Genomic DNA, 15413 nt, shown 5'->3' on the forward strand with positions numbered 1-15413 from the left:
TTTTTATGAATAAAATAATCCAAATATATCCATTAATCAAGATAATAATATGAAAAACAAAAACAATGTTTTTTTTAGAAATTGGATATACAAATTTTTTTATTGTATAATAGTCTAAAATATCAAAATAGTCACTAAAAGCTTAAAATTTTTTATGTTTTATTAAAGGTATGCAATCAATAATTTAAGATTCGAATACTTATTTGAGGTTAACAAATCTTCTCTTCCTTCCACTATTTTTCTAGTATCGTTCATATTATTCTTACGGCGACCGCGTCAAAGACTGATTTCAAATCAGTGAATATCAGGAACAGCTCTTTTTCTACTAATTTCCTTACAATGTACAAGAGTAATTTGAAGAAATGGTAACAAGAAGTATTAGTATTAGTCAATACAAAACTGTTTAGGTGTTTGATATCGAGAAAAAGAATTCAGAACTTAATTAAAACTTTGCGTGGGTGATATCCAGCACGAGAAAGTTGTTGGTGCGATGGGTGCCAGATTTGCTTACTACGGATAATAAGCACAACCATGAGACCACTTCAGAGCAGTGTTTGACGCTGTTTAAGCGCGGTCTTAATGTGTTTTTGGAGACCAAGGGATACTCGAATCGATGGATTCATGTTTCAAAGAAGGCGAAGATTGTCCCAGTGTGGACACACTGCGAAAAACACCAAATTATTGACAACTGTTGTTTTAGGGTCATTGACAGTACGAAAAAAAGGTTAAATGTAAGCCCCTATTATTTTTTAACGAGGAATTGATTTCTGTATTCAGATTTTAATTTTTTGGATTGGAACCCTATTATTTGACGCCATAAATTGATTTCACACCCAACAATCTTTACTTAGGTCACTTTTTTTGACAGATGTAACTATATTAAAGGGTCACGGGGTTTTTCGGCAAACCAAAACATCACTTGTCAATATAAGAGGAGTAGATACCATTTAATTTACAATCAATTCTTCCTTAGGAATATTTTCGGGTCCAAGATCGTGAGTCCATCAGTCCGGTAATAACCTTCGAAACTCATTATTCTGAAAAAATTTAAAAAACGTCGCGATTTTTTTTCATATTGTTATTAATGCTGATACTGATTTCTTTATCAACTTTCTCGTTTATACAATTTATGAAGATTAAAAACAATAATACGTTCATTAGGTACATTTAAAACAAAGAAATTGGAATTTATTAAAAAAAACATTTTTTTCGTAAACTGGCACCAACGCACAGATAATTATTAGTGGAAACTCCTCTATAAACTTCATATTTAATTTCTGTTGAGGTAGATTTCTGAAAAATTTTGAGCGATTTTCTTTACTAATGTAGAATTTTTTTCTGTTTTTTATAAAAAAAAAACTATAAAAGTTCAAGTTGCATACAAATTATGAATGAAGTTAAATTGAAGATGGTTTATTAATTTTGGTGCATTATGATAGTTAAATATTTTCCATGGACGGTCGATTAAGTGAGAAATTTTTAATAAAAAACTATAGATGGACAATGATAAAAGGAGCTAAGAGGAATGATAACGCACCGGTTCACTTCATTGCTAATTTGATCGAATTACTACCGTTTTTTTCAAATTTAGATTCATGCAATTTCTTCTTTTTTCCATATTAGAAAAAGAAAAGAAATTTGAGTCGAATAAGGAGGTTATTGTAAATTGTAAACTCCTCTATAAAACGTATTTTTAAACGAGTTAATGAAATTCGAGCATTCCTGGGTCACCTGGGAACCCTCGTATGAAAAGGCTATTTGCAAGGTATGTTCCGCGATTTTTAAACGTTGATTAAAAGTTCGTTCTCATCAAAACTTTTAAGGCATGTTTGGATGTCTTCATACACAATCCAAGCGAATAAGCTATAGAAATTTGGGTCCATCATTATATCCTAGAAATAAAAGTAAAAACCAGGTTTTTCATCAATCATGTTACGACTAGAGTGTTTTTGAAATTCAATTTGATATTTAAGAAAGAAAACTATAAATGGCCAAAATTATATGGATTTACTATTTTTCGATCCCAACTACAAAGCTGGAATGTATATAAATTATTTGCACTACATAATTTATAATAACTCGTCAACTATCCTTTCGATTGAAATAATTCTATTATAAAAAAATTTCTTAAAAACCACACTTTATTAAGTTTTAAAAATTAACAATAACAAGTAATAAAAGTAATAGTTTCTTACTTTTTAGTCTTGCAATGGTATTAGTAAAATTTTTAAGTCAATATTTTGGATACTTTCCAAGTTCAATTATCTGTTCACTTCTGAAATCAAATTGCAAAAAGATAGACTCTCTGCCTATCACTGGACCCAACAATTTAAAGCGCGATTCAATAGATTAAATAAATTTGTTCGTGTCTTCTCTGTCTTTTGTCTGAGAACGCTACCCAATTTATGTTTTTGTAAATTCAATTTTGCTCAGCAGTTTTTTCAAAGTCCGATCTATGCAGGTCACTATCGAGAGGCACAACTCAGAAAGGTTGAGGTCTGCAAACTTCAAACCCGATCTATAACTTCGACGACGATAGCACACACAAATCAGCCGCTCCAATAATCAATGAACACCCAAAGATCAACATAATTGAAATCGATTTTGAAAACATTCAACCCTGATGAGGCTGAGAGTATGTGCAGACATAATCACGTAGCCAATTAGCTAAGGCAACTTCACATCAAACTACTCCGCTACAGCTTCTAATCCTCTACAAGGCCCAGATTCGTCTATCTGTGGAAAATTGCTCGCATATTTGGAGCTCAGCTCCCAAGCGTATATAATAACTTTTGTAACAGTTTTTGCAAGACCTACTCGAAAGGCAGACGTGGTTCTTGAACACAAATCTCAGTTGCAGACGTCCAGAACATAATTTAATCGGATCTCCTTTCTTTGGAGAAGTGCAAGCCTGTGGAATCAGCTACCAAGGCACGTGTTTTTCGAATACTACAACCTACAGAATCTCAAGAACAATATCTACCGACATTTCCACACGGCAGGCACCACTCGAACATCTCGAGTGTAATAAGATCTACCCTCATGTTATTTGGCAAAAATCTTGTATAAATTATAATAACTATTTAGTCCTACGTGTTCAATAGCTGAGTCAAAAATTTTTTTTTCATATAGTCAGCTTCTAAAATCAAGCTGTCGGAAGGCGTATGTACACAATTTCTTCGAAATATTCCTGTCTGCGATAAGCAGTGGGGTCGTTTGGTGAGATTCATTTAATTCATAAAGTTCTTTATACCACCAAAACAATGAAATTGCACAGTGTAGTGAGAATTTAATAATAAATATTCAGATATACAAACACTGCAAGTTATTTTAAATATATTCGAATGTTTAAAAAAGAAAAATATAGGTAAATATGAAATAATATAAGTTACTTTTGTGGAATGATTGTTTAATCATTACACATAAAATATTATATTCATTTTTTCTTTCTTGGTCTCATAGTAGACACATTCTGTTTCATATAAAAGTTTTGTGAACGAATAAAATATTTCAGATCTTTATATTTTGATTTCTCAATTTTTTCTTAAAATATCTCATATATATTAATGAAGAAATATCTTTGTATTTATTTTAAAACAAAAAATATGGACGACACATTCCGATGAAGGTTGTTAAACCTTCAAAAATAGGGACAAACTGTATTTTCACACAAGTGGGTTTAGCCTCGTCAAAATATAAAATAGCACACCCGATTTTCCCCACTTTCGCGTCTCCTCTAGGAACTCTAGTCTAAATTTACCTGGATATAAAATAAACCTTCGTCACGGGTATTTTTATCATCTTTTTTCTTCAGTGGCGTAGTCGTTTTAAATTCTATATATCAAAATTCATATTGTTAATTATATAGTCCTGTCAATATTCACATATTTAATGATTAGTTAGCAACAATAAATACAGAACCAATCCAAAATATGCTAATAATAAAAGAATCAATGTGACAAATCATAAATCATAATGCTAAATCACCAAACATAAAGAAAAACAATAACCTTTAAAATGAGACCTTTCAAACATCATCCCACTCAGGGCGATAGAAAGTAAATGATCTATTGGTGTGATAAATTCGGCCAGATAGAAAGTAAATGAATTTTTGGTGTGGTAAATTCGGCCAGATAGAAAGTAAATGACATTTTGATGTGGTAAATTCGGCCAAATAGAAAGTAAATGACATTTTGATGTGGTAAATTCGGCCAGATAGAAAGTAAATGAACTTTTGGTGTGGTAAATTCGGCGAGATAGAAAGTAAATGACCTTTTAATGTGGTAAATTCGGCTAGAAAGAAAGTAGATGACCTTTTGGTGTGGTGAATTCGGCCAGATAGAAAGTAAATGATCTTTTGGTGTGATAAATTCGGCCAGATAGAAAGTAAATCACCTTTTGGTGTGGTAAATCGACCAGAGAAATTTGGAATGCAATATTTGTATATTTAAATTCGGCCAGACTCTGGGCCAGTTTCCATTAGTCGTTATTTTGCTCCACCGAACGTTTTAAGTTGTTTCTTAGCTTGTTCACTCCATGTTCTTGTCCTTTTTAGGCTCGCCCACAGAACCACTCCATCAACTTCAAGGTCTTAGAACTTTCAGGAGGTTTATCGCGTTAATAAACAAATTCTTACACAACTCCACAACTTACAAACTCTCCCTGTACATCATGAGAAAAGTTTTAAAATCAAATGAGCTGTGTAAACAATTAAAATTTATAGCAAATTTGCACAAATCACCCTATATATTATTAAGGAAGGAGATTTGACACTTTTTATTAGTGTATGTAAAGTTGATCATGACACCCTGTATAATAATATTATAAATGATTGAAATGCAGTCCATATTTATAGATTAAATTCAATTCAAGAGTATGTGAAGAAAACTTGAAATAAGTCGATTTTTATTCTTAAATTGACAATTTTTAGCACCCCCTCTGAATTATAAACACCTCCTCGATGGAACAATTTAAATAAGAAAGGGGGTCGTTCGCTACCTTGTTGGAATGTACTTTACTTAAATTAAATGTTCAAAATGATGACCATTCACTTCTTGATAATAATCGATTTTGGAATTCTCGAACAATATTTTGTATGACGTCAGGGGTTATTTTGAAAATTTCTTCAGGTATCCAACTTTTAAATTAACAATATTGTCTGGTCTATTAAAATATACTTAAATGTTCTTGATTTAAGGTCTCTTCTGTTTCAAAATAAGTTTTTTCAATAATTTTTAAAAGATAAATAAAAATTTGACATTTCGACTTTTCTTTACCTTTCTTTATCAAAACATTATATGAAACATAAACGTATCAAAAGGTCTAAGAAGTAAGAAATTTAAAATATACTTTAGAAATAATCGAAGATACTAAAATATTAGTCAAAGAGCGAAATAAACAATTGATATGAATCTAGTAGGATGCTGTCATTTTAAAGTATTTAAAGGTATTTAAAGTTACCAAAAGATGTCAGTATAATATTTGTGCTCGTATTAAATTTAATTATAACTCATTTGTCTGAGAATAAAATAATAGACGTTTTAATTATGATTGTTGTTTGATTTATATTGATAGAAGATAGTAAGCAGAAAATATGTGTTTGATAAATCGGAGATCAAGTCACGTGATTGAGGACTTCCACCGATCAGACTTTAATCTAAAATTGTTGCGTACTTATTGGTTGAAGTTTACTTCTTGGATTATTTTTTTTGTTGATTTTCAATTTGGTCTCCGTCATTCGGATTCTGAGGTCTTCTTAATTATTTGATGTGTACTTCTGATTTTTTGTGGTTTTTATCGATAACTTCTACCTTATTATTACTCAACAACTTTGTAATCGTATATGGTCCTGTGAATTATTTTTCTTATTCCTATAATATGGATTTTCCTTATGATTTTATAGCCATGCGTATTATGCTTAGTTACTTCCCTTGTTTTTGAGTTTCTAATAGTTTACATTTGTGTTAACATGTTTCAGCTTGTCTCTATAATTAAAAAATGACTTAAAAAGAGTTGTGGTAATAAGAACTCAAAAGGGGGTTTCTGAAAGTTTTAATAATAAATACCCTGGTGGTCAACACGTCTACTGTTGGGAAAAATGAAAAACCAGGTAGAAATGTTCAATTTACTGTTGAAAAACAGTTAGACGTACTTCTAGAGATTGAGGAAAATCAACATCATCATCGATTTTGAGGGCTTTGCATAAAAATTACCAACCTTGCAAAGTTCAGTTGGTTCAGGAGTTGAATGGAGATGATCCTGATAGAAGACAAGAATTCTGTGAATTGATAATGGATAGAATGAACGCAGATCTGCAGTTCATAAATTGGAGAAGAGAAAATCCTCACTGGATGTATAAGACTCATACTCAATATCCTAAAAAAGTTAACGCTTAGACTGATATCACCAACAAAAATTATTGTCCCTAATTTTTTTGAAAGTACATTTCATAGTGAGCTTTATCTAGATTTTTTATTAACTTCTTAGTGTATACATTACAAAGACTTTCTCCTGGTGTTAATCATCTAAATTTACCTCCAACAAGACAGAGCTCCACCGCATTTTGCACATACAGTTATCAATTATTTAAACGAGGTTTTCCCAATGGGTGGATTGATCAAATGGCCGGCTAGATCCCCCGATGTGACTCCTCTCGATTACTTCTTATGGGGTTATTCATCCATACATATGGATCGTATTGTATATGGATAATATGGTTGACAGAAAAATATTCCCAGTTACATCTAGAATAGTCCAGACGACTTTACAGCAAGTTTTTAAAAACAGTTTTTCCCGACTAAAATCCTCAATTTCCTTTTGTGTTACGCACTTGTGATGATAAAAAATGGTTTTGAATGTATTTAAATCAGCGTGAGGAATTACGTGTAATTTCGCATTAGTATTTTTTTTGTAAAATCGCTAGAGGGGAATATATACGGTGGACAAATGCTCTATGCTCTCAGTACACTGTAGAGAATCTTAAAATAAACGTTCAACTAGTGATTATCCGGTATTACTATTTTTAAACTTCATGAGTTTTTAATGCAAGAGCGAGAACGAAATCGTGAAAATTATACTTCGCAGCTAAGTTTATGTTCTTTAAAGTTAATTTTGCATTTAGTGATGTTTCAACTCCAGTGACTAGTTTTCAATTTTAGTATAAAGAAGGCGATACATTATAAGGTTAGAATTTATGTTTGCGCATTTTTTGCTTCGTTTATTTCGCTATCCATCTTTTTATTTTAAACCTAGTTGTAGTATTAAATTGATTCAGCAATGTTAAATTAAGAAGCCTTCGTATACAGTACAGTGAAGTAAAGCAAATCACCTCGCAATTTTAAAGACCTTCATGGATTAGTTTGAAATTTTGACAGAAGTTCAAAAATAATGCAAATAACAAACCTGATTTGGTGCCAATGTATGCTTCTACACCAGGAGTGAAACCACGTTTTTCGACATTTTTTCATGAAAAACTCATTTTCTGGAAAAAATTATTCTTATCAAAATTGAAACTTTAAAAAAAAAGGAATTAGTCAGTTTAAATTAATTTTTTTAAATAATATTCAGCAACTTATGAGTCATTGAAAGCCAATTTTTTATTTTTCGTAAATTTATGCAGAGGTTTCAGCTCAAATAACAGTAAAACGATCAATTTTTTGTAAAAAATTGTGATGAACATTTTTAAAGTACTTTTTTGGAGCTTTAAAATGAGTTTTTATAAAACCGTCTAGCATGAAAATTAAGCGAGTTATGACGAAAATAAGTAACTCGAATGTGAAAAAAAAAATACTGGAAATATTTCATTATATCAGAAGCAACAATTCATTTTCTTAACGAAATCCATTACTTTAAGCTTTCAAAAAAATTTTTCCGTAATTTCTGTGATAAGGAGTAGTTTTAAGGGGTTTAATTAAATTAAAAACTTATGTATCTTGTATCAGGTTTGTTATATTTAAATTATATATATTTTTTCTACTCAAATCGAAAATATAATGATTTAGTACTTTCAGCCGTTTTTTAAATAACTTTATTAGGGTATTTTTAGAGGGTAGTTACACATAAAAAATAGAAATATTACTCACATTGTAAAAAAACAACAATCATTTCACATGTTTGAACATGCCCTATAACTGCTTCCATTTAGTAATTTGCAGTTTTTTCCATTCTGAGGGTGGTTTTTGGTGGTTACATTATTAAAAATATTGAGGGTCAGATTTCTTATACTTGAAGAAAAAAAATTCTCCTATTACGATCCAAAATAAAAAAAATTTCATGTTTTTTACCACATCTTTTAAATAATCTTTGTATGAGGGGTTGTTTTTAAGGGTAGGTGAGCTGTAAAATATCAAAATATTGAAGTCGTGATACAAAACAATCCATTACTGCTTTAATTCTTTAGTTTTGAATTAATTGGAGTAAAAATAAAAAGCATACTTTGCGACCAAGTCAGGTTTGAAAAGGAGAGTAAGATGAACTTAATTCCAAATTTGCAAGAAGATCGATGAATGCCTTTAAAATTGTGAAGTTTCGGTCGATTTTAAGCTTGAATAGCTGTACTAATATTAATTTCTAGTGACCCTTTCAAAACATTTCTCACTTTCTCATTGTCTATAAAAAATAGTAGAGTATCCGTGGAAAATAATAGCAGTTTGAATTCAATTATAATAAAATCATAAAACCTGTAGCTTATTCTTAATAGTCACTTCTGGTAGAGTCAAAACTAAAGGCTAAATAATTTTTTTGTGAGCAGGAAAAGTGCCTATCAGTTTGTTCCAATTAGTCACTTTTTATGTAAGTGATTCTAAAAAAGTCGTGCGGATTGTTTTATTCTTATCAAAGCCTCGAAAACTGGAATTGTAAAAAAGATTTTACGTCCGTTCTATCTAAGAAATTCATGATATCACCATAGAGCTTTAACTCATTTGAATCATTTTTGGTTAGATTTTTAATGTGACTTCTTGAAAGTTAATCGTTTTGAACACCAAATAAATTCGGTAAAATATTAAAAATATGTTTTTTTTTTCTAGTTCAGAATAAATGTATCACAAACTTCATTGCAAATTTCCATCCTCAATTGAGGACGGGATCTCATTATCAAATTTTTTTCCAGCTTTTTAATATATTTATTTCTTCTTCTTTAAATTGAAATTTGTCACTTTCCATAGTTTTTCATTGATTCAAGCAGCTCTACAGCCATCTTCATTTCACCATCTTCTTTTTGTATACGTGGTATACTTATCGACATAATGACATATACGTCAGTCACTTCTTGTGTTTCTTCTTTAACTGTTTTTCATGTTTTTTTGTATGATTCTCTGGAAGAGAACTTTTTAAGGACAAAAACAGCATCAGCTTTGACTGAACCTGATGTTACACTTTTCACAACTAACTTTGGTTTATGAAACATTAGAGTGTTTATATGTTAAACCAAGTCAAAGAAAGAAACGACCTCTTGCAACTATTAGCAGTTTTATTGCCAACCAACTGTGCTTGATGTTAGGACTCATCCCTAGACTCTTGACTTATAATCCTGCATATACTCTTGATATATTTGAGACATCGTGGTAGCACTGACCTCTTCACAGCGCTATATCCAAACATAAATCATTCAAAACTCAGTATTCTCTTTCAAGTATCAAGCTTCGGTGGAAATGAAGTCAAAACATCTTCCATCTAGCGTATCATAAAGAGTATCGTATTTTTCTATTTTAGATATTATAAAATATCAAGTTGGTTTAATAATATTGATAATAATTTTTAATTCTGAACGTAGCAAATTGAATAATTAATAATAATGTCCAAAGTCTTTCTTCTAGTAGGGTATGCATGAATGAGTCTTTAAGTCGAGTTTGTGAAAGTGATTACGAACCAAACAAACAGATTCTACAATGAAAAGAGCGGGGGGAGTTTTGTATTTTGTATTTATTCAAATAGAATCCGCAATGCGTTCTACTGCTCAAACCAAATGTAATTTGAAGATAGATTCGAAGAGGACCTCCAGAAAAGCAAACCATAAGGAAGATACGATTCGAACAACGAGTAGTAAGTTTTAAAGCAATACCAGTATCAAGCTGTTTAGATACAGATTTATTGGTAAAACTAGCAGAGGATAATTTTTTCGCCAAATGAAAAACACCTTCTATATGTAGATCAATAGATCAGTAGACTCAATAGCAATGAGATCTTTGCTCATGGTAGAATGTAAAGCTTGTATATCTGGACCACTCCAGATGTCATTCACAAATAAATTGAATTTACCATTAATTCGTAATTCTGTGATATCATTAATGAATTCAACCTAAAACTGTATCTACCTTAAGGTACACCAAGGTCAACTGGTGAATTCCTCGAAACTTTACCATTACTTCGTACCAGTGTTTTCTACAATCAAGGTAAGATACAAACAAACAAAAATTTAGAGTCAATATCTGCAGAAAGATAAATCCAATCATTCGGTAAACATAAGTTATGAGATTTGGTGAAGTTTTGTTTAGAGAAAATCCTCACTAACTGACTGTATTTCATTTACAAGGTATTACACATTCAGCGAAAAATGCTTCATGGTCAGGAAGACCTGAATTAATTACTTTGTGATTCACATTATGGGGTAGAAAGTCGGAAACTATGTAATCTAGAATTGAAAAGTGCTTTAGTAATTTGGGTTGGTGAATCCACGTGCAGATTAAGCTGAAATGACTCACTTTTCTGCTCTTAGTAGACAGAGCGTCGAGTAAATTTCGAAGATTCTCGAAAAAATAATTAATATTCTTTTGAGGAGGTCTATAAATATAAATTATATATGAATCGTTATTTTGTTGTAAATTATGGAAAAAGCAAAAGTATTTTCTACTAGTGACAAATCATAATTTAATACAGTCTTAGCCGACAAAATCAGGGCTTCGACGTGAGTTGAATTACCCCTGTCATATCTATTAATAACTGAATATTTTTCAAGAAAAACGTGTTCATTTGCATATAGCTAATGTTCAGTAATAGCAAATCTACGGAAATTCCAATTTCTCCAAAAACAAATACAACTCGTCTGTTTTGTTGCATATAGACTGAATATTAATTAGATCCATTCTTAATACTATGACTTAAGTCAAGTGGTCTACATGACTATAAAACGGTTGTTGAGTCCAAAGTTATGAGTTTCTTAGGTGTATCAAGTTTCTTTTAGGTTTTTTGCTGCGAAGGTTTAAATCTCATCGTAGATCTGATGAGATAAGTAGACTTTATATTTCAATAAATGTTCTAAACAAGAAAAAATGCCCTTCAACTTCATGTGGAATGAATAATGCTACCTGTGACCTCTCAAAGGTAAACCAAGTTCAACAAGCAATTTAACAGTGGTTACCACACGATGTAGAATTTCCTTTCAGTAAATCCTTTTCAATCTTTGTCATCAATTGATAATTTAATCTACTTTTCAAATGGCTTCTTGCAAAGACCATTTGTACCAAGATTCATGGCAAAATTTCAATTTTTACAGTATTTCTAATAAAGCTTAGTTTTTTCTCAATTTTTTTCTTTGGAAATCAATGATCTGAATACAACACCGCATATTTCATCTCAGCTTCACATCAAATTTATGTATGAAAATGATACTGCATATATTAATTTGCTTTAATTATATTTCACATACATATTTAAAAAGTACTTTGACCTTTTTTTTATTTTTATGTGTCTGATTCGCAGCCAGAATTTTCTGCCAAATGCGATTAATGATTTTACTATCTACTAGAATACATCTATCAATTTTATTTTAAGAAAAAAATATATTAAAATATTGACCCTTTCCAACTAAATATAACTATAATTATTAATGTAAAATCACATAATTTTGAAAAATAAGTTTATACTTGATAAGATAAGATGGAAAGTTAGTTTTTCACCCAACTGATTTTCAAAGTGTAAATTGAATTAAGATTCCATTTAATTTACACTTTTCCACGAGGTATGTTAAGAATATTGTTTCAAACTGGTTATTTAGTAAATAAATAATCATTTTAATGTAAAAAGTCATTATATAAGTAGAGCTACTTCTTACAAATCCAAATTGGAATCGAAATACGAAGATTGCCCAATATTCACAATGAGTGACTCGATCAATTTATCAGTAATTATGTCTAGCTTTCACATTTTTTCTACTATCTACAACTTCTAAAAAATAACTATTCAATATTAATTATTTTTTAATAAAACTTCTCCCTTTATCTGTGCCCATTTTCTGTAAGGGCTCATACGCAAACATCGGCGCAAAACACGTCAGACAATGTCAAAGAAATGTGGTCGACCCAATAATTTGTATTTACACACACTGTAACTAAATTGCTTATACCATCTTCTTGTACTCTGGAGGATGGAAGGAAGATCAAAAGCGAAATTCACGTTTGGACAGAAATAACAAATTCACATCTATAAAAACGTCAATTTGACAAATATTGAGATGTGAAATGACATAAGCGAACTGCTGCTATTCAAAGGTAACCACGTTAAACTCCAGAGGCTCTTTTTTCTAACAGTTCTGTCTTATCGGATTCATAGATGAATATCTAAATCGAATGATTCGGTTTAAACCACCTCGTATTTTTTTTTTTCAAGAATACACCCTGTAAGATAAAAGTAATTATTCATTTAATATTTTCAAAGAGACGGTGGTTCGAAATTATAATTATTAAAAAACTGTGTTTCTTTTAGATTATATTTACTACATTATTTTGTACAAGACTTGGAAATTTTTAATAATGAACTGGTTAACTTAAAAATGATTTTAATTACATTCTTACCATACCCTTTGTTTGCACCAGCGCATGGGAAGTTTTTGAAATGTTATTTATCGTATAGAGAGAGAGAAAGAAAAATATTTTATTGTCAAAAAATTATAGAGAAAAGCTTGTAAAAACTAAAGAACAAAATTAAAAATAACTTAATAAAATAAAATTTCAATATACAGAAGAAACCACAACGAATAACAAAATTATGGGTAATAATTAGTATATAAGTCCATAGCAAAATTAAACTAGTATGGAGCATGCCCGGAAATTAAATAATATTAGAATCGAAGTCATTTACACAGTAGAAGGCATTTTCCAGTAAATATGCCCTCAAATTAATGCGAAGTGCGGGAAAACATTATATCTATTTGATTCCAATTGTCAAGTGATTGTGCATTTTTTGCATTGTAAAATATTGAGCACTTGACTAATTCTGAACGTAAAGTAGGTAACGAATTCAAAGATAAAGATATAGCTGGACACTTTTGTCTCATAAGAGATACCTTTTATTTTCTCCAGCCTTATAATCAAAATGCAGTAAATATTTCTGTCATTTTGTGTGAATATCTTGAATTATTGCTCATTGAGTGCCTTAGAATAAGTTCAATTTTAACTATTTTGATATATTTGCATTCAAAGTTAAGCAACATTCCTGAAAAGTGCTGGAATGTATATTTAAAATTTACTACTCATTTAAAAAGTGATACATTTTGAGTATATTACAAGTTGTTTGAAGAGCTTATGAAAAAAAATTGTCAAAACTCTAAAAATTACTTATACCCTTTCTATACTAATATTTTATTACAAAATTATATACAATATTCGTCATCGAAATATAAAATGAAATCAATCTCATGTGTATCCCAATAGTGTTTGTAATTTATCTTTAACTAATTTATTTTTGAACAATTTTTGTTTAACTGCAAAAACATGTCTTCGTACGCTAACTGGTGGTCGTTGTTCAAACGCATTTGCTAAAAGAAAAGTCTAAATCTTAAAATTAAATTTAATTAAATTTAAAAAAGGAAATGTCTCGGACTGCTTTGTGTAAAAGAAATATTGAATTTGCCTCTATTTAATAACACGCTTTTCTATATCTTTGTTTGGGTCATGTGGTGAACCTAAACTTTTTGCATTGACATTTTATTACTTGTCTCCAAAGCACAAGAACATAAGCTTGACAATCTTTTTTTTTTGACTTTTTCAATAAGACCAAAATCTTAATCACATCCCATAATAATGTGCCGTGGTTCCAAAAAATTTTTGTGAAGTTCTTGCATTCTAGTAGGTTTAACCAATTACATAAAAAGTTTTATTTTGCCCGCCACATGAAAAATCAGTTAGCATATAACAAACCATCAGTCCACATGGACTGTTAGCATGTGGTTCTAAACACAAAAAATACAAACAGAATAAACGGATGTCAATAACCGAATCGTCAAGGATAATTCGAAGGTGACAAAATTATTTGCGTCAGATAAAAGACTACCGAAGTTCTAATAGACTAATGGGATACAAAAAGGGCTCAGCTCCTGTCTGGTACCCTATTTAAACCAAACTCACTTACAGTCACATACATTTTACTCATCTATTTACCTTTTTTAAGTCAATATTTCTGCAATTGATGTTGGAAGAAATTTTTTGTTTGGCTGTTTTATTTTTAAAAATATGTGCAATATATTTGCACATAAAATAAATCTACTGCTACTCATAAAATACAGTGACAACAGTTAATCAAGTTTCATTCTGGAATTAACAAAGAATATTGAGCTACAGGCAACGAACAGCGTACTGTTTAAATTGTTAGTTGGTGTGAAACTCAATTTAAAAATAGAGTTTGTGTCGTTTATGATTTAGAGACAATGGCTTTGTTGAAAAAGTGCTCACATTAATCTTTGTTCATATTTTAAACGAGTCTATGACTTGCCAATATTAATAAAACATCCTACTTTTGTTTACGTATTGCTGTAGTTAATTTTGGGTGTAAAGCTACGACTAAAAATTTTAACTATATACACGTTTAGTACGAGGATTGCTACTTAATTTTTGAGAATATTTATAATTGGATATGGCTTTACTGATTTCCAAAATATTGAGATTGAGATACCTCCACAACATGTGATTCGAATACATCAAACGCTTCTTCGGGTGTAGAAAATCTTAGACAAAGAAGAAATCATTGAATGCCAAAAAAGGATTGTACGGGGGACGATCCACCAATTCGATGTTTTGACTGTTCACAAACGTTTTCCTTCGAACTGATGTGTGAGAGCTCGCATTTTCATGGTGGCGAATAACTCATTTTCTGCGATTGATTTCCCTGATTTTTCCAAACATTACTGACAAAAAAATTTTGGTGTATCATTCAGAATTAACTGTTCCAAGTTGGTTTAATTGAACGGTGGCGATATGTCCAGTTATTACAAAAAAATAAAGAGACCTTTTGCGTGCGCGATGTTTGCGGAGGCTATTTCGAATGTACCATACATCCACGATGTTCCATAGATTTAAATTATTTGTAGACTAATTTGATTAGCACAGCCCCATACGACCAGATGGGTTTGGAGATATGTACATCTTCATTTTATGTTTCAATCCCTTGTGATAAATTTTTTCCTTCTATCCACTTTTCTATAA

The 15413-nt window shown here is 30.6% G+C and overlaps 1 protein-coding gene across 6 annotated transcripts in view; it reads left to right on the forward strand.

The window, feature by feature from the left end:
• LOC130447074 (RING finger protein nhl-1) overlaps positions 1 to 15413 on the forward strand; it is a 39276-nt gene that overhangs the window by 7367 nt on the left and 16496 nt on the right. For 2 of the 6 annotated variants that reach the window (XM_056783728.1, XM_056783732.1), the window contains exon 1: positions 6960 to 7182. The exons of the other annotated variants lie outside the window; for them this stretch is intronic. The gene's annotated coding sequence lies outside the window, so the exon portion shown is untranslated. Of the gene's footprint in view, positions 1 to 6959; positions 7183 to 15413 lie in introns of those variants that run through there. 6 annotated transcript variants of the gene reach the window in all.

This window comes from Diorhabda sublineata, chromosome 7 (genome assembly GCF_026230105.1).
Source record: "Diorhabda sublineata isolate icDioSubl1.1 chromosome 7, icDioSubl1.1, whole genome shotgun sequence".
Lineage (NCBI taxonomy): Eukaryota > Metazoa > Arthropoda > Insecta > Coleoptera > Chrysomelidae > Diorhabda > Diorhabda sublineata.